This window comes from Passer domesticus, chromosome 1 (assembly GCF_036417665.1).
Source record: "Passer domesticus isolate bPasDom1 chromosome 1, bPasDom1.hap1, whole genome shotgun sequence".
Taxonomy (NCBI): domain Eukaryota; kingdom Metazoa; phylum Chordata; class Aves; order Passeriformes; family Passeridae; genus Passer; species Passer domesticus.
In genome coordinates, this window is record NC_087474.1 from 82048865 (window position 1) to 82067664 (window position 18800).

The window sequence follows — 18800 nt, forward strand, 5'->3', positions numbered from 1 at the left end:
TTGAGATTTGGTGGGAGTTTTACCACTTATTTCAATAGAGATGATTTTGTCTTGAATTTCATCCCTTGCATTAACAAATTCACTTTCTTAAGCACTTCTTTAATCTTTCTTACTGCGTTTTATTTTAAGAGTAGGGAGGAAGAGAGGAGATACATCAGGAGTATGTCTGAGAACACATAGGTTTACTTGTGATTTATAAAATAGTAAATGAAATAACACTTTTTTACCCATTCTCCGTAATCCTATTACCAGGTAGTAACATGGGCCATAGAAAGAGAAGTCTTATTAATGCAGGATTACATTTACATTTCTCTAATATATTTATATTTTATTTTTTTGGTTTCATCTGTGCTTTATAGAATTTGCATCAGTAAAGGAGTTAAGAATAAGCTTAATATTAAACTGAGCTTAACTACTTCATTATTCCACACAACATGTGAGCTTATGATTAACACTGGCTGAAGTCAATCACAGCTTAGAATATGCATACTTTTTTTCCTGAACTGCAGCTTACCTCACAAAAACTGAGTTTTGCAAAAAATGTGTTTGTTGATATTTCTCAGCTTTTATTTAGGATTCAATCTCATCCTAGTAGTACTTTAGCCTTTATAGTTAACCCAAGTTAGTACTCTCTGTCAACTAATTAATGTGCTGTTTTTAATGCCTGCAAAGTCATTAATGAGGAACAGAATATAACCTGACCTCCTAAGGCAGAAAACAAGTAGTCATTTCCTCCTAAGTCACTATTTTGCAGCTTATCACTTCCCTTTGTTTACTATCTTCCATCAGTGGTTATTTCATATGATAACATTCATATTTAAGCCAATTTAAATTAATTTTGAGAAAAGAGCTTTTATAAAATGCAGTATCAAATGTTTTCCTTAATTGAAAATGCCTATCATATTATGCTTTTCTTTCAGCCACTAATTTCTTAATTCTATTAAAGAAGCAATCAAGTTTATCTGGCAAATTTTTATTAAATCATCTTTCTACTTAGCTCTAAAAATATCAGGATGAATGCCAAAGCTATTTTCACAAACAGGTTTTCCATCTCCAGAGTGGAATTGGTATATGTTATAGAGTTAGTGAAGGTAGCAAAATAATAAAATCAATCACAGATGTACAAGGTTCAGATATTATAAGAAATTATTTATTGAAACAAGAAAGCAATTAAAAAATATATTGGTAACCTAATGATTAGGACTTTCTAAGTTGATTCTGGAGATGTTGTCGGCTAGAAGCTTTTCCACTGGTGTCTGGTAAACACTGACGTCGTGGTTCTGCACCATGCCTATTTCTCCATAATGTTGCATTCAAAGTTCTTTTCCCCCTCAAGAAAGTGTAATGAGAGAAAATACAGGTTTTCTCTAACAAGCAATGACCTAAAAGTAAAAATTACCCTTGAGTTATAAATGTCTATTTTATATTGCTATTGTGAACATTTAGACAGGGCAGTGTGTGAAAACAAAGTACAGATGAATGCATGTATAGGTAGCATCCATCTAAACTTTAGCTCTTTGCAGTGCCAGAAGCAATTAAACTGCAGCAATATGACTTGTTAGTGCCCATAAAAGATGTTTGGAGATGTCTGAAAGTAATCTCACTGCCAGAATTCCACCAACCAGTGCTGTGAGGGCACAAACTAGTGTAGGAATGACCACAGAGGGTTCAATTGTATCCATGGATCTTGAGGAATCAATAAACTTTGAAAACATAGCACACAATTGTTGGGAAAGAACATAAATATATTGGCACAATGCTATAACCTCCTGTAGCAGCTGTGTGGTTGCAGCAGGCAAGTGTACAAATCAAGGAAAGCCAAGGAAAGCAGACTACAATGCTTGAACTGGTAACAAAAACCTCACTTATATCACATTTTGTGAGGGTCAGAATAGGGAATTTAACCTTTCACTTCTTGATCGTAAAGGATAATAAAATAGAAAAAAAAAAAAAAAAAACAACAAAGAAACAAACCATAAGATTGAATATACAATTTTAAAATCTTACTAACTTATCACCTGATATCTGTTTTAAATAAATGTAATTTCTCAGAAGATGAGCAGAGCAGAAGAGAGAGGAATAGGAATATTTCCAGAATTGAAACAGAGTTTTTAAGCTTTACAGTGATTATAGATTACTACTGATACTACTGAACCCTGACCTCAGCATTTTGAAATTAACTAACATTTTGGGCCTAAATTGAATGTTACTCAGAGGACAGAACTATAGCATAGGGTTATACTGTTCTGTTATTACTCATAATTCCCTGCAAGAAATGAAGCTGGGGTCATAAATAGGAAGATAAAAACCAAGCAAAGAAAAATGCTTTTAATTCTCACTGTTCTCTGTGTCTTGGCAGTGACATAATCTAAACTCAGTTAGCAACAATGGAGAGGCATCATTCCTATGCTGTGTTTTGGGGAATTTTTTTTGCATATGGTAAGGATGTTTTTACTGAATTCAGCTCTATATTTTGCACATTTACAGCTCCATATCATCACTGTCATACTACTTCTAATAATGTATCTCATAATTTCTGAGCAATACATAATCCCTCTTCTGTTTTTTGGCTTCCTAGCTATCCAATGATGGTATGTGGTCATACCTTACAAGATGTCCAGTGCTCTGTTCAAGATAAATAGGAAAGGAAATAAACAAAAGATTTCTAAAGGAACCAAGACAACACTAATTTAAGCATTGAAATGACTGCAAAAATTTTCTTCAAAGAACTGTTTACAATTTGGACTGAAAATTGGTTCAGCCAGTGCAAGAAGAGCACTTATCACACCAATGAATTCACTTTGTTAAAACAACAGAATGGAGCATTTAATTTAATCACACTTAATTGGCATATGACATAGGGTGCAAGTATTCATTCATCAGTAATTTAAACTTCATGAAGTCTTTAGACATAAGAAGACACAATAATCACAGTAAGATAAAAGGTGCAATAAGGCTACTGAACACAAGTGGCCTCGTGGACAGTAATTAGATAGACGAGCCACCAAATGAAAGGTCTGCCTACCTTTAGGCTGTCCACAAGAAACTGACAATTCCAAAAGGGAGAAAGAATCATTTATCTACACGAAAGGTACACTAATGCTCTCTTAAATCCTGGATGAAATGCAGCTCTTGAGGACTTCTAAAAAAGAAACCTACAGTCCAAGTTTTAGAATGGGTATAAGGATCTTGGGAATTGAATCTGTTCAATATGTTAAACTTAACAAAGACATAACCTACATATTCTTTCTGGGTGTTTTGGGATTTTTGGTTTTGATTTTTTTTTTATTTTTTTGGTTTGGGGGGGATGGAGATAGGGTGTGTTACTTTAACTGACTTCCATGCCTGCCCAGACAATTACAAAAACTTGTCTTGTATTCAACTCATGTTCACTTTTGATGATTAAGAACAATACCCTCCTGCATAGCACTGTGGATGTGGAAAGAAGTTCAAGAATACTTCTAGTTCACAAGACCTGAGCTAGGATGGGTCAGAGCATAACCAGACGTTTATGAGAAATTTTTGCTTTTAATGTCTCACTGAAATATTACTTGAAGGAGATACCAGAACCAGGTGCTAGATAGCTTTTTTATTCTGTTATACTTAGAGGCACTTTCCCAATGTTAAATCTAGATTTTTTTCAAGAAAATTTATTTCTCCTAACTGCATTCCAAATTGACACAAAAGTGACAAGACTCCCATTTTATCTACCACTCTAAACTTTCTCACTCTATAAGGGTGGCTGTGTTTTTCACTGCAGAGACATTAATGAATTAATTACAATCAGGTTAAAGAGAGACCCCAGAGATCATGAGCTATTGCTGGGCCCTTCGGCTCTCATAAGGAAAAAAATACTTCTCTTTGAGTTTTTTAGTCAGCTGGGATTTCTTGTACATCAGTGTTTCCCAGGCTTACAGATAAAAACACTCTTATGTGCTTATCTATTGCCTGGAGATCTTTCACATAGCATCAGGGAATGTGGAAAAACTAACTCACTTCAATCTTCAGCATGGGTTTAGATCTCCCAGAGCTGAGGAGCAAAATAAGGCAGCAAGATAATAAACCAAATTGCTGCCAACAAGTGCAAGCATAAGTTATATTTTGTCATTATTATTTTGGTTTATATTCTAGTTTTGTCATAATAATTTCATTTTATTTTTAACAATTTAATTAGCATCAGCAATAGCTTTTACAGCCATTCATTATTCTAATGGAGATGGAGAACAGCAGTTTAACAAAAACGTATTTTGTATATCATGCCACTAACAGAATGGAAAAAGCCTTTTTAACTCCCAATATTGAGTCCAGTTGGCAAACTGTCCTGACAAAAGAAGGAATTGGGATTTTTTTCTATCATATATTTTTATTCTTTACGTGATAATGAATTGATTGTTTAAGAATATAATATAGAGTATCTTCTGGGATGTTGTGTTTAATCTGGCTAGTCTAAAAAGTTTTAACTTTTTTCTTCATTTTTATGAGTCTACAATTATCCTAAAGTCAAATAAGATTGAAGCTTAAAATAGGTAGCTTTGGAAATTCAAGGCAAAAATGAGCTAAAAAATACCATCCCAGTACCCACCTTACTGCTCCTGCTTGCTCAAAGTGAAGGAGGCAGAGGAGTTGAGGATGGAGTACAGTTGAGCCTGGGAAAAGGAATAGGAGAAACGTCACAGACAACATTTTTAATGTCTTTGTTTTATTTATCAATAAAATTAAATTAACCTTCTGTTAATTTAAATCTGTTTTAATTTTTACATCTGTTTTGCCTGTGATGATTATGGGAGGCAGCTCTACCCATCTTTAACTCAACACAGGATCTTTTCCATCCTCTTTTCTCACCTATGCTGTTGTAGGGAAGGCTTGAGAGCACCTTGGTCAGACCTTGGCAGCAAGCCAAGGTCAACCCATCACAAAATAGCACATGCACTTCACAGTAAGTATGTACTAACTAATACGATCCACTGGGAATTAGGTGTCAATCCCTCATTAACTTTCATGCACCCACATTTTCATCCAAAAAGTTAGAATATTGCTGCATTAAAATTTCACTTAGGGGAAAAAAGATAAAACCCTCATCAGATAATATTTTTTGAAATCTGAGCATACAGTTTCATGAATGAATAAGCCATTTGTATTACTGAATTGTTTCAACTATTTAAAATCATGAAAGTATCCCAGAGAACTGTGTAATCTCACAAATAATTTAAATTTTTAAAGTAAAGAAGACCAGCAATATTCTAATGTCTGCCAGAAATTTAAGATCTATTCATATGTGCTATCTTTCTCCAACCCCTTCTAATCTGGTTCACCTGTAGTGAAAGAAAAGAGAGTGATTTGTAGTTGAATTTTACATTATAGTACATTATACTCCAAAGAAACCTTTCTCTAGGGATGACACAGAAATTCAGCAGCTGGTGTTAACCTTGTGTACATCATCCTTACTAGGTATCTGAAAAAATACATTTTATTGAGAGGGGAAAAAACAACAAATTTTTAGCTGCATCTAAACATTGATTATGTGACTTATGTAAGCACTTACAGCCAAGAAGTTTTAAGCCTAAAAAGCTACTCAATTCTGTCACATCAGGTCTAAGAGGAAAAAAAAAATATAGCAAAAAAATCCCTAAAGTAAGTAGACTGCAAAGAACTTGCAACTTTTCTTGTACTATTTCATGAGCCTTCTGATCATCAAAGCATCTTTTAAACCAGATGAGGATTTGAATTTTTAGCTTTGAAAACCAACAAAAAGAGAATTAAACAATCGAGGAAAGAAATTACCACATACTTAAAATCTTAAATCGCAAAAATTATCATTCATCTTCATGAAGATAGAAATTACTTCAGTTCCTTCAGTTTTCCCATTTCAGCAGTTTCATCTGGACAGTATACAAGCTTTTATTAGAATTAAGAGTTTCTAGAGACCACTCTTACGTGCACACACACACACACACACACACACACACACTACAGATTTGGATTACCACTCATTTAAAAAATCCCATCAAAACCAACACAGCCTAACAATGAGTTATCAGCTACTATAACATGAGTTTCTTTTGTCTAGTAATTTGGTACTGGGAATTGATCTGACAACTCTAACACCTATTAATACTATTCAAGCATAAACTTTTCACAGAACTACATGTATCTCTTTGTGTTCCTTCCACTGAAATTTGCACAACTGTCTACCAGAAAGGAGTGATTACCCAGTGATTTGATTATTACCACAGGGGACGACTCAATGATGAGCTCCATAACTCATCACAGAGAGTTACAGCTCATTCTAAGAGAGGGACAGAGGATAGAAGTCTATCACAGATTCAGAGGTCATGAAATGCTTCCACAATCCAGTAGCACCATATGAAGCTTTCACCTCAGGTTATTTTTTCAAGCAACAAAGTAGGTATTGACTTAAAATTGAGCTATTTTCATATTTAGCAACATCTCCACAAATTCAGATTAATTACTACTGAAAATTATCTGCAATTATCTACTACTGCAATTCTTTTTTACAGGCAACTGAGAAAACTTGGTGTGTAGTTTCAGTGGAAGTCAACTGATTTTCTAGGTGGATCTGAACACAATGCAGAGGTAGGAGTTCCTTGACTCCTGACTCTCCAGAACTGGACCATCAAAAACCCAAAAAAAATCAAAAGCCAAAAACCAAATATATAACAACAACAACAAAGAAACCTTCCCAAAACAAAAAAGAAAAAACAAATCTATCCCCAAACAAGTGTAATAAACTGAATTAGCAGTAGAAGTCATAGAGTGAAAAGAGATTGAGAGTGTCACTAGTAAGTGATGCAGACATCCCATGTTTGAAGTGATGAAGATCCCATGTTTGTGTTTTTTTCACTAAATATTTAGTGAATACAATCTTTTAGTTCTCATTATTTCCTTTCACTTTACACTCTAGAAATCCCACATTTACTTGTTATGATGGTTTACTGAAGACTTGACTGCAGATATAATTTTTTTATTTGGAAGAGAGTACTGTTTATTCAAAACAGATAAACAGTAGACATGAAGAGAAAAAAAAGAACAAAAGACACAAGCACCTTTGAAGGGTCAATGAGGAATATATTCTGAAAGTCTTCATCCTCAAAGTAAAAATACAACCAAAAATTTTTAAACATTTGTGATCTTTAGACTAGAACAGTGTTTTGAATACCTTCTAGCATAGGTATTGTAAGTGACCAGTAGGCTGAGATATATTAATATAAAATAGTTATAGGAAATGTGTACTGGGTAAGAATTTGAGGCTTCAGTGACATATTTAAAGGAGAAGATGCTATTTCACCAAGTAGATACAGTGCATGCTTTGGGTTGGTGTTTTGTTTATTTTAAAAACTCAACTTAATTTTTAGTATTTTTAATTTGCCATTATTTAGACTCTTTCTGGAGTTGTAATTTTACTCCCTTAATAAGACAAAGCAAAGAAATAAAGAACCATTACATATTTTTGTGTATATGACAGATGGTAATGGGTCATAAAAATAATGTTCTATGTTTTGGGGGTTTTTTTTGCTAAGTACATTTAAAATAAATTTTTCAGAGATTTTCAGACATTAGCATTGTTTTTGACCACCTAAACCAGAACAGAGTAAAAGAAGTTTCTATTGTAGGATGAGTTTTGACACCTTATTTAGTATATGTAGATGGAACTTCTTATTCTTGTAATTCCTTGTTAACAGATTTCTTCTTTGCATTAATCTCTTTCCTTTTAAAATAAAAATTTTACTTGGTTTCCATATCTGGATTTTAGTCGTGAAATATTTACAGTTATATGACTCTACAGAAATCAAAAAGGAACTAACTGTGTCATTAAGTTATCTAGAAGTATGGGGAATGCAGAAGGCAGATTCACCCCTTTGATTAGCATATCAAATACTATAATCACAATTTTATTCATTTTTCAAATACTGTTGAATTGAATAAGTTACCCACATTGTAAGCCAAGTGACTTGTAAGCCAATGAACTATAACAACATAAGTTATGAGAGACATAACCTACATTCTGATGAGATAGACTAAATTAGCATTTAATAACATTTTACACCTATAATTAATCATAGTAGAAAATGGGACAGTTACCTACTAAATTACCTATACATTTTATCAAATCATGTAACTGGATAATTAGATTTCTAAATTCAGTCATGTATACCTTTAATTAATTGTTGTTTATTATTAAGTGTGGATTAGCTACTATAGCACACTTTCGTCTACACATTAGGAGCTGGTTTATGATCATTATTTATTCTGCTTTGGAGTTGGATTATTCTGCTTGTTTGTGTATTTAAAACATCTCCTGCCATTGAACTGGAAAAAATTAAAAGCATTTATAATATTGGGGTTTTTTTAGCTGTGCTTCAAAACCTTCTATCTTTCAACTCCTGATGGAAACATATTATTTCTCAATGTATTAACCATCTCATGCTGATGTCAGTCATATTACCTTCCTAATTGCTTCATGGTTTTTAGTATTTGACATGACATTGGAAGAGACAAAAGAGAAGAGTTTATTAACAAAAATTCATGAGATTTTAATTGCAGCAATTTGCTTGTCTTTTTATCTTGATAGAAAGCTATAGTGGTTCCTAATTTAATACCCCCAAAAAAGTAAATTTTCATTAATGTGAAACTCTCAATCTTTTACACTGTTTATTTAAGACCTCTTTAACAGTTTACTTTTTCCTTTTTTTTAATATTGAGCATGATATATATGTAATTTAAAGCTAGATTAGCTGCTTTTATGGGAATAAAATATAAGGAGTAACAGAAGCTTTCTTGAAGTGGAGATTAACTAATCTTTTGAGAATCATTTAAAGGGAAGAATATTCATTGCTTAATCTGTTACTGTACACCAATCGATATCTAAATACCATGGGGACAGACTCATTAGAATTATTAAAATCAGATATGTATGCCCATTCCAATGATTTATATTGACCTTTTGGAAGTCTAATGAGGTGGAATGAGAATGAAGAAAAAAAATCCGTGAAGACAGCATAGTAGCTATACAGAAAAGAAATGAGGAAAGAGCAGAAGCAGTAGGAAAGACACTGACACCGTGAGCTTCAGCAGTTATTTTTAATGCCAGTGAAAATGGAGAAATTAAGGGGGAGGTCTTAAGAGACTGAGATAAATTGCAGAGCAGAGAAAAGGAAAGGAGAAAAGAAGGCAATAGCAGTTAGGAGGTCAAGTACCAAAGAAACTATTGTGCTTCCATAATAAAGGAACAGCAGAGAGTTCAGCAGTTAAAATAAAGGCAACAACCAGACGATGATTCTATTTTTGACATTTAAAAAGTTGACTTTTTCAAATTTGTACGAAAATTGAATGTACTTTGATCTTCCACAAAGGCATATTTTAAATATATTTCCTTCTGGAATGCCATGTTTAGAAAATATTTATAGAAAAGTTTGAAAAATACAGCATTATTTTTCTGGAAATTGGATTTTCTTTCCTCATATTTATTTCCTCAATTTTATAAATACATTTTTGTTTATTTTCACAATGAATGACCTTCAATTCTTTTCCCCCATAAATCTATGAATGATTTTTTTCACTAATAATGATACAACTCACTCATTAAAATCTAGTAGGAACAGAACAACTCAGGGCAAAGAGAAGTTATATACATACTCCATAGATTATGCATACAGGCTGTAGTGAAAAGATGTGTAGATTAGCCTTGAAGTTGGTAACAAACCTCCAGCCATGGTGCAATAAAAGATTGTTCAGAGGCATCAGCTCAAATCCCACAAAAATCTTACATGGTCTATTGTGGAAAGAGAAGAGGAGGGCAGCTGGCTGAGCAACTATGGCAAACAGTCACTCAAAGGTTGCAAGTGTTATCCTTTAAAATTTTGCTTAAAATGTCAATATGGACATCTCCTTGGAAAATCTGCATTATCCATGCAGTTTTAATTTAGAACAGTGTTTTGATGGGTTTCTAATTTCAGATGATGGTTGCTCCTGTAACTGGTTGAATAGGGATTCCTTTCTGAGGCTAACTGAGCTACAGAGCACTCTGAAACATTCAGTGGAAATTTTGGATGGCTGGTTTGTGCACCAACTTACTAAATTTTCTTATTAGTTCTTCATTTGCTCCAAGTTTGGGTTGACTATACAAGGAGAAAAGGTCCAGCATAAACAAGATAATTATTTCATGGCATTAATTATCTGTGCTGTCTCTGATTTTGTCTCAGTGAAATTGAGACTGATCTTCGTAACCTTTCATATGAGACAGATTTTGCTCTCACTTATAGTTCACCTTCCAAACAAGGCATTTCCACACAGCTACACAGCTGTGTGGATGATACTTTAAACAGCTTGAGGCAACATTAAACTGTTGTTAACTCTCATGTATTGGTTTGTGTGACTATCAGACATGTTTGCTCTCAACTTCCAAAGCTCCTGAAATGAATCTCTGATCCAATTGAGACTGATGTAAATTAAGAAGAAGTCTGCAGAAGTCACTGGGAGTGTGCATGTGTAAAACTCATGCAGGAATTATGTCCTCAGTTTGATGAATTCCTGTAATCTGAGCTAGCAGGCGTAGTCTTTCTGCAGTACTGCTTGTATACTTAACAAAAAAAAATTCACAGAGAAGATTGCTGTTTCAAAACAATGTTTTGGTGCAACTCAAGCATTCAGCAAGAAACCATTAATTTACTTCAATACTTCCTAAGGAAATAAGATAAAACATGTGTGGTTCTCTCTTCATAGCTTAAACCAGAAATAATTTTCTTACTAAACTGAGCTTTGTCATTGAATGCCAATGACTGAACATGAAAAGTGTCTTGGAAAACAAAAATGGATTTGAAGATGTTTCAGGGCATTGAAGCCAGGATCTGTAGATGTGACAACCCAAATCCCTCACACATTCTAGTGAGGCCTCAGCTAAGACACCTGGAGACACAGATTTTGAACAGCCTATCTTATAAGGCTGCTTGGACTCCTTTCCATGAAATCAGAAAATGAGAAACCATTTTTAATAGATTCCTGGATCCATACCAGGGCCCCATAATGTTCCCCAGGCATCCTGTTACAATTCTAGGGTTTTAGGTCTACAATAATCTAACCAGCATGAAATTAAATTACTCCTTTACGTCTTTCAATTCAGAATTGACTTTCCATGGTAAAACTTGAGATATGCGACTTAATAATATTTAGCTCAAAACAAAATGTCACTTCTGCATATCAACCATTTATAAGGAACAGAATTTTCACAATGTGAAATCATGATTGATTAAAAATTAATGAAATATAAAGGTATGATATATTGCTAAAATATAATTTTTCACTTTATCTACATTTGAGTATGATTTTGACATAATGTGACTGCATAGAATTTTTTTTAAAGTGGTGTATTTCTGAGGGTTTTTTTTTGCTTTGCTATTCTCTTTCTAAAAGAAATGAGACCTACTAATTTTTGTTTTATTTTACTTTTGTTTTATTCTGCATAGGACAAATTGATGGTGTTTGCATCCAAGTAGCTATATCACTTTTCCTTTTAGTGCATGTTAACTTCTTAGAATTTGAATTAAGCTATCGGAAAGCATTTAGAAATGTGTGTCTGTATATTTTGCTTGTTTTCTTCTTGTTGTTTGATTATATCCATTTCAAGGTGCAAATGTTAATAGCTTCATAATTTAAAGTCGTTACCCTGAACACTGGTTGGACTTCCCTCAGAATTGGTATGAGACTGGTAATCATAGGAGATAAAGCTTTTACTTGCCATCTAAAGAAAAGGATAAGATACCTAGCATGAGCACAAGAATTCTTATCCTGCTGCTTCACTGAATTGGAATGCAAAAATTCTACCCATAAATACCTGAGCTACAATTCAACAAGCAATGTAAATACCTACCTAATTTTCAGCTTGTGTATAGCTTCATGGAGGTCCTAAAATCATCTACTGATTATTTACAGATTAATTTATCTCGACAATATATGATTTTGAATTCAATGTGAAAAATAGGATTCTGCAATGAGATGAGAAGCAGAATTCAAATTATATATGGAAGATCTGAGCACAAAATTGAGCTCTCAAAGTTTAATTTATTCACCAAAGTCCTGTGCTTATATCAACACAGCAAATACATTTAGCTGAAATACATTTTGGCTTTAGGTTTTTAGGAGTGAAATTGGATTCATTTTTAGTACTGTACCAGTCCTTTCTTTGTGACTACTAAATCTGCAAAAGGTTGCCATAGAGATTAGCAAGAAATGAGAATGTGAAATCTGTATGAGCATCAGTCATAAAAAGTATAGTTTCAGAATTCATTAACTTTTAATAGCTCTTTTCTTCACCACAGTTTTCAACAAAGAACGTTGTCATATCCAAAAGAAACTTCCTAGTAAAACAGAAAAAAAAAACTTATCTCTTCATAGTAGTGGTAGAAGTGTGTCACTTTTGTAGCTATTTTAAGAAAATCCTGGAGAAATGTTGAACAAGGACAATAAAAAAATATTTGAGAGTATTTTGCAAAGCGATAAACACACAAAGTTTGCTGTAAGAAAAAAGACTGAAGGGTGCTTTGTCTCAGTGTTTATATTCTCAAATCGAAATAGTTGGTATTTTTTACTTTTTCAGGCAAAGTTACAGCAATACACAAAGCTTGACATTAACCGCTGTGAAAAAAATACAGGCAAAGTGATTACATACCACTTTGTTTTTTTGACAGTGGTTCATGATTAATATCTTCCTGTGATCATCTGCAGATGTTAGGCTAGATATGTCTTCTTGATTTGCAATTGACCAGATGTATTTTCCTGCATTTAATTTAAATTTCCATAAAATTTCATGAGTTGACTACAGAAGAGAGGACAAAATAATATCATATAATCTCCTCACTTCAATGCTTGGTGCTGAATATTTCTCAAAGTCAGACTGATTAACTGATGAGAATCAGAAAATAAACCCTACCTCTCCCCAAACCCCTGGCTACATTGGTCAAAACCACCAAGCAGACCAGCCAAAATTCAGTTTTTTTCTTCCTCTGCAGCATGAATTTTATGCTAGGATTATCTGGGAATATGTCATATAATCAGCGATTGCAGTTATAAGTATCTGAGAAATAGATGTCACCTAAATTGCATGCAATATTTCTGACACACATGGTTGCATAGTATTTTGCAAAAGAATACAACATTACAGTTTCTTTAAATTTTTTCTATTTTAATACCAGCATGTGGATTAACTTTACTATGTAATCCCAGCAGAAGAAGACATTTCCATTGTTGCCACTGATGGTTCCATGACATTTAGCTTGCACTACTCTTAACCAAACTCTGAGAATGGACTCAATCTGTTTTCCAGATTACAGTTTTAAACCACTGTTTATTAAAAAAAAACACCTCCAAAAACAAACCAAATAAACCCCTTTAACATGTTCAAATGTTTGTATTTTATTGGAACAAGTGATTTTGTGGATCAGGTTTGTGCAATGCATTTATTCACAATCACTGTTTGCACTGCAAGGTAGCAAGAGAGCACATCTGCCTGTTTGCATTCTTGGGGACCCTGCACATGAAGCCTTTGAGGGAGGGGAAAATCTGTTTTTCCATGCAGATAAACTAGACATGTTAAGAGGAAATTACTTGTCTAGTCTGAGGTGGAACAAGTAGAAAATTAAAAAACTAGGAAAAGCTATCAAGAAGAGCAAAGCATCGTCATAGCTTCAGGCTTCCAAACCAACAGAAATAAGCACTTTCTAGGGTGCTTGACCATACCTGAGGATTAGGAATTTACTGGAACCAGTAAGGTTCACTCAGCTGCTGAATAAAACTTTGAATAAAAGATCTATTTTAGTGGAAATCTGATGTTGGGATTTTTTTGTTTTGTGTTTGGTGAGCTATAGTAGTAGTAGTAGTAGGAACAGTAGTAGTAGTAGTAGAGTTTGGAACATAAAGTAATTTAATTTCAAGTCATAAAGCCTTTCCCTTAAAAAATGGAAATGTTACCTCAATACATATATTAGTAGCCTATCTATGAATATGTTTATGTACACGTACAGGACTGTGGTTTTACACTTGAGAGCACAATCATACACACACACACACACACACACACACATATATTTGTCTGTATATATATTATATATATTTAAATTGTTTTCTTAATGGAATTTCTTGCTTACATCCTTTTTAAAATAAGTATGCCTTTTCCATTTAATTTTTTCTCATTCAGAGCCTAATCAATGAATGAAAGGTGAAATAACTTCTCACTCCTTTCAGATGTGTCACTGAGTCATCTCTGCTCAGGAATCTTAGTAATTAGAATGATAAAAGGCAATCTAAGCCTCCTTAGCTGTAATTCATACAGCACACAGCAGCATCACATCTTTTACCAACCCCCCCAAAAAAAAAAAAAAAAAAAAAAAGAAAAAGAAAATAAGGAAAGTACTACATTTTTAAAGATAACAGGAAGAACAAGAAACCTGAAGAGCAGAACATAAAAGAAAAGCTGGCTGAGTAGGTTTGTTTCTGGGCATTCTAGGTACTTTCTCTTTGTAATGCAAGGACTGGAAACATTCCACTTGGATGGGAAAAAAAAGGGGTTCTATTAAACCTGCAAAGAGAGAAGTCTCTCTGCTTTCTGAGTGTTTTACCCCAGTATTTTTTAAGATGTGTCACCTATGTACAGGTGAGATACTCTGCTTTTTAAAATATTTTGAAATTAGAAATGACCATATTCCTGAGTGTATTTTCAAAATGGTTGGCAGTTGTGCTTTTCAAGTCTTTTATGAGCTATCCAAACCTAAAAGTGTCATTCCTGATTCTTACTATCATGCCAATTCTATATTATATTTCTTAAATGTATCTTCTATTTTACTTTTTGTTTGTGATAATTCTGATTTTTTTTCTACTGGTATCAAATTGAGAACATTGAAAACACTATTCTCATTCTCTCAAGGGGATTGATTGACAATAGCTCACTCTTAAAGTGGATGAAATGCATCCCAGCAGGCAGATAAAGACACAAATAGCAATCAGCAAAAACAGAAGAAAGAATAGTAAACAAACAAACAGTCAAAAAAAAAAAAACAAAAGAAAATAAAAACAAACAAAAAAGAAAAACTATGAAAAGAGCAAAATAGAAGATAAAAATAATCTTCAATCCATTATTTTCTCAGGTAAGTCTAGATTTCTGTAAAACTATCAGCATTAGACAAAATAAAAACTGTGCTCTCTATAAGAAACAAAATAACAATTTTCTAGATATTCTTTCAGAAACTACCCTAAACTATGTTTAACTGTACTTTGCATTTCAATAAACTTAGGGCCTGGTTTCATAAGTCCTCATTTACATAGGTATATCTCAGTGAATGATTCATGAGAATAGGCTTTGGTGGGAGTGTTAAGCAGAGAACTTTGCAAAGAAGGTCCATTTCTCTGGTGACAGACAAACCTGTTTAAATTAAAACCTGTGCTGTTTGCATCCATCTGGATGCTGTGATTACTGAGCCAATTTTTCTAATTATAAAAGCAGTTTGGCACAAATGTTTTAAATAACTAACTACTTTCAAATACTACTAGCAGACTATGAAAGAAGAGACCTGCACTTAAAAGTTCTTTAGTTTTCATCAGTTGTAAGAGTTATTTGATAATTTGAAGAGATAATATGGTTGATATAATACGTGTTTATTTTTTTCTCACCATAATGTATTTAACATGATTTGATTTTATGGCTATGATATTCTTCTATGGCTGTCTGAATATGAGCCTGAGAAGCAAATCTGAAATCTGCTCCTGAGGTCTGTATATTTATGAAACAAGGTCAGAAAGTTCTAGAAAGCCTAATTCTCTTATGTTTACATAAGAATTTGTACATACAGTTGGGGTAATAAATCATAAAAGTGAAAGAAGAACTGGCATATCTGTGCATCTAACTATAGAATCTGAAGTAATCTACAGCTAATGCATTTTCTGAAAGTCATCAGGTAGGATTCTCAGGCACTTAGAGTGTTATTCACTGTTAAGCATTTGTGATTTGTAATAGATTAGTCTTTCAAAGCAACTATAGCCGTCATACTGCATGGGAATCAAATAGTTCCTACTCAACTTTCTTCCTCTGAATTTCATATAAATTTTTAATTAATGCCTTACATTACTCAAGCTTTTATGCAATTAGGTGATAAATTATTCAATTTCTGATGTTATGTTTTAGACAGATGTTAAATCAAAGAAGTAATGATTGAACACATTTTAATAGATTTGCTTCTGTAGCTTTTAGTCACTTTAAAAATAATTTTTGATTGAATTTTGGTGCTTATAAAAGTGAAAGGCTAAAGACCACTTTTATAAAAAGTTCTTTACTGAGTCTGACTAATTTCAGAGTTCTGAAGATACTGGGAATTATAGGCCATAAACAAAAACACAAATGAAAAGGAATTAAGTGGTATTAAGCACAACCCACCCCAGCCTAAAAGAGTTGGGAAATCACAAAATAAAAGACGTTTCTTAGCCATGCTTGAAAAAGATAATTTTTTCTGTTTCTACAAGATAAAAAAAAAGAAAAAAAAAAAGAAAAACACAAAAAAACCCCCAACCAACCAAAAAATTTTTAAAAATCTACTAAAATTATTCACCATTAAAGCATAAAACAAATCTTTATTCATTGATTTCCTGTGAGTATTATGTCATACAAGGACTGTTGAAAGTCAGTATCAGTCAATGTTTTCTCTGCAGAACTTCTCTTTGGACAATGGCATGACATTGAGAAAATTCTGGACAGGACAGGGTTAATTTTTGTGGTAGACAGAAGGTGGCATGGCTAAGACTCAGAGGTTATTACATACCTCATTCTCAGGCACTGGGGAAGAGCTCCCTTTGGAGCTTAGTTCCATGGCATGGTGGAGGGAATGGTTGGGTACAATTGGGGATTTTTCATGTGAATTGCTTGCCTCTTTCCTGTACCCTTCGTCATTAGCATTGTCTCTGTTACTGTTTGTTGTCTTCTTTCACTGCTGTTTCAGATAATTTTTTCTTATCACAAGTTGTGATCTTTACCTTTGGTGCCTCCAATTCTGTTAGCCAGCCCACCACAGGGGGATGGTAAGACTAAGTGAGAAGCACAAGGTTTAGAGGGTTTCAATGGCAACACTTAATTGGGGAACACCATGACAGATAGGTTGAAGGAAAACTATTTCATAGAATCAGAATGGTTTGGGTTGGAAGGGATCTTAAAGACCATCTAGATCCAACCTTCTGCCCTGGACAAGGAACCTTCCAGAGACCAGGTTGCTCAAAGTCCTATTCAACCTGGCCTTGAACACTTCCAGAGATGAAGCATTCACACCTTTTCTGGGAAACCTCTTTCCATGCTTCACCACCCTCACAGTAAAGGATGTTGTCCTATTACCTTAACTAAACATTATCTCTTCCAGTTTAAAGCCATTCCTCCTTGTCCCATCACTACATGCCTTTATAAAAATTTCCTCTCCATCTCTTTATAGGCCTCCTACAGGTACCAAAAGACCACAATAAGGTCACCCCAGAGCCTTCTCTACTCCAGACTGAACAACCACAACTCTCTCAGGCAGATATATATACCTGATATATATATATATCAGGTATTACATATGTTTATATATATTTATATAGATCATACCTGAATAGTTTCTTTCTTGCATTCTTGGGTAGCTCGCCCTTCGTGTCTATCAGTGAAGGGCATTCTGATTAAGCTGTGAAATATGGAATGAAAATAATGTTATATCTTATTTCTTGTCTTATGCTGTAAGACTAGGCTGTCCAGAAAATAAAGTAGGAAAGAAAAAAAAAAAAGAAAAAACAAACCAAAACACACAAACAAAAAAAAAAGAATTACAAACCAAAGATGCAGAACATAATTTCATAAACTGATATATTTTTAGTAGTTAGATCATCATGCACTTTGGTTTCCAACTAATGATATTAATACATGATTTCCTGGTGTTTGAGGATAATTAAAAGGAGATAACCTGATTTCAACTCTGTTCATTTCTGCTTATCTTTAATGCTTTTATATATATGCATACATATATATATATATACATACACACACACACACACACACCTACACACACAGAGGCAATATATTGCTTCTCACAGAACCATTTTATCAAAGATTGTCTATTACTTTACAGATATTGGTGTAGTTCCAAGGTATCCCTTCTTATATATGTTTTGTAAAAAGGAGCAAATATTGTGTTTTAATTTTCCCTAGACATTAGACTTTAGCCCTTATTATTTCATTGTGAACAGATTTCTAACTGAAGAAATTTTATAAATTAAGAAGTTTCACACTCTGAATAATCAAAAAGCAAAAAGTTGCAAACTTGGCAGCAAGTTATTTTCATTTGAAGTAAAAATCAGCCTACACAAATTCACACCTGTACTACATGTCTAATGAAATAATAAAAAATAAATGTACTAGATAAAAATTTACTGGATAAAGTGATTTAGTTTTCCATATTATATTCTTTACATGTTGCTATTCATCATGAGAAAGCAGACAGCTTTGAATAGAATACAGTTAAAATGTGCATATGTATGCTTATTTTGCATTTGATTGTATTATCACTGCTGAATTAGATATACTGACGAGATAAAAGTATAAAAAATTTTATTAATAAATATTTTATTACTTTAAAAAATTTGTATAACTTGTGAGGGAAAAAAAATCCTGGTTTCCCTGATTCCCAAATATAAATAAAATACTCTTCTTTTTGTATGACATTTTAAAAACAAGATAAAATGAAATTTTTATAACATTACACATATACTTTATGTACTGATAAATC

The 18800-nt window shown here is 33.3% G+C and overlaps 1 long non-coding RNA gene across 1 annotated transcript in view; it reads right to left on the minus strand.

Annotated features, from left to right (window-relative positions):
- Positions 1-1256: 1256 nt before the first annotated feature.
- LOC135288456 (uncharacterized) overlaps positions 1257-18800 on the minus strand; it is a 34008-nt gene continuing 16464 nt past the window's right edge. The window contains exons 2-4 of the long non-coding RNA XR_010351547.1: positions 17630-17702; positions 4583-4646; positions 1257-1382 (exon numbers count right to left, since the gene is read on the minus strand). This is a non-coding gene — a long non-coding RNA (uncharacterized LOC135288456). The remainder of the gene's footprint in view (positions 1383-4582; positions 4647-17629; positions 17703-18800) is intronic.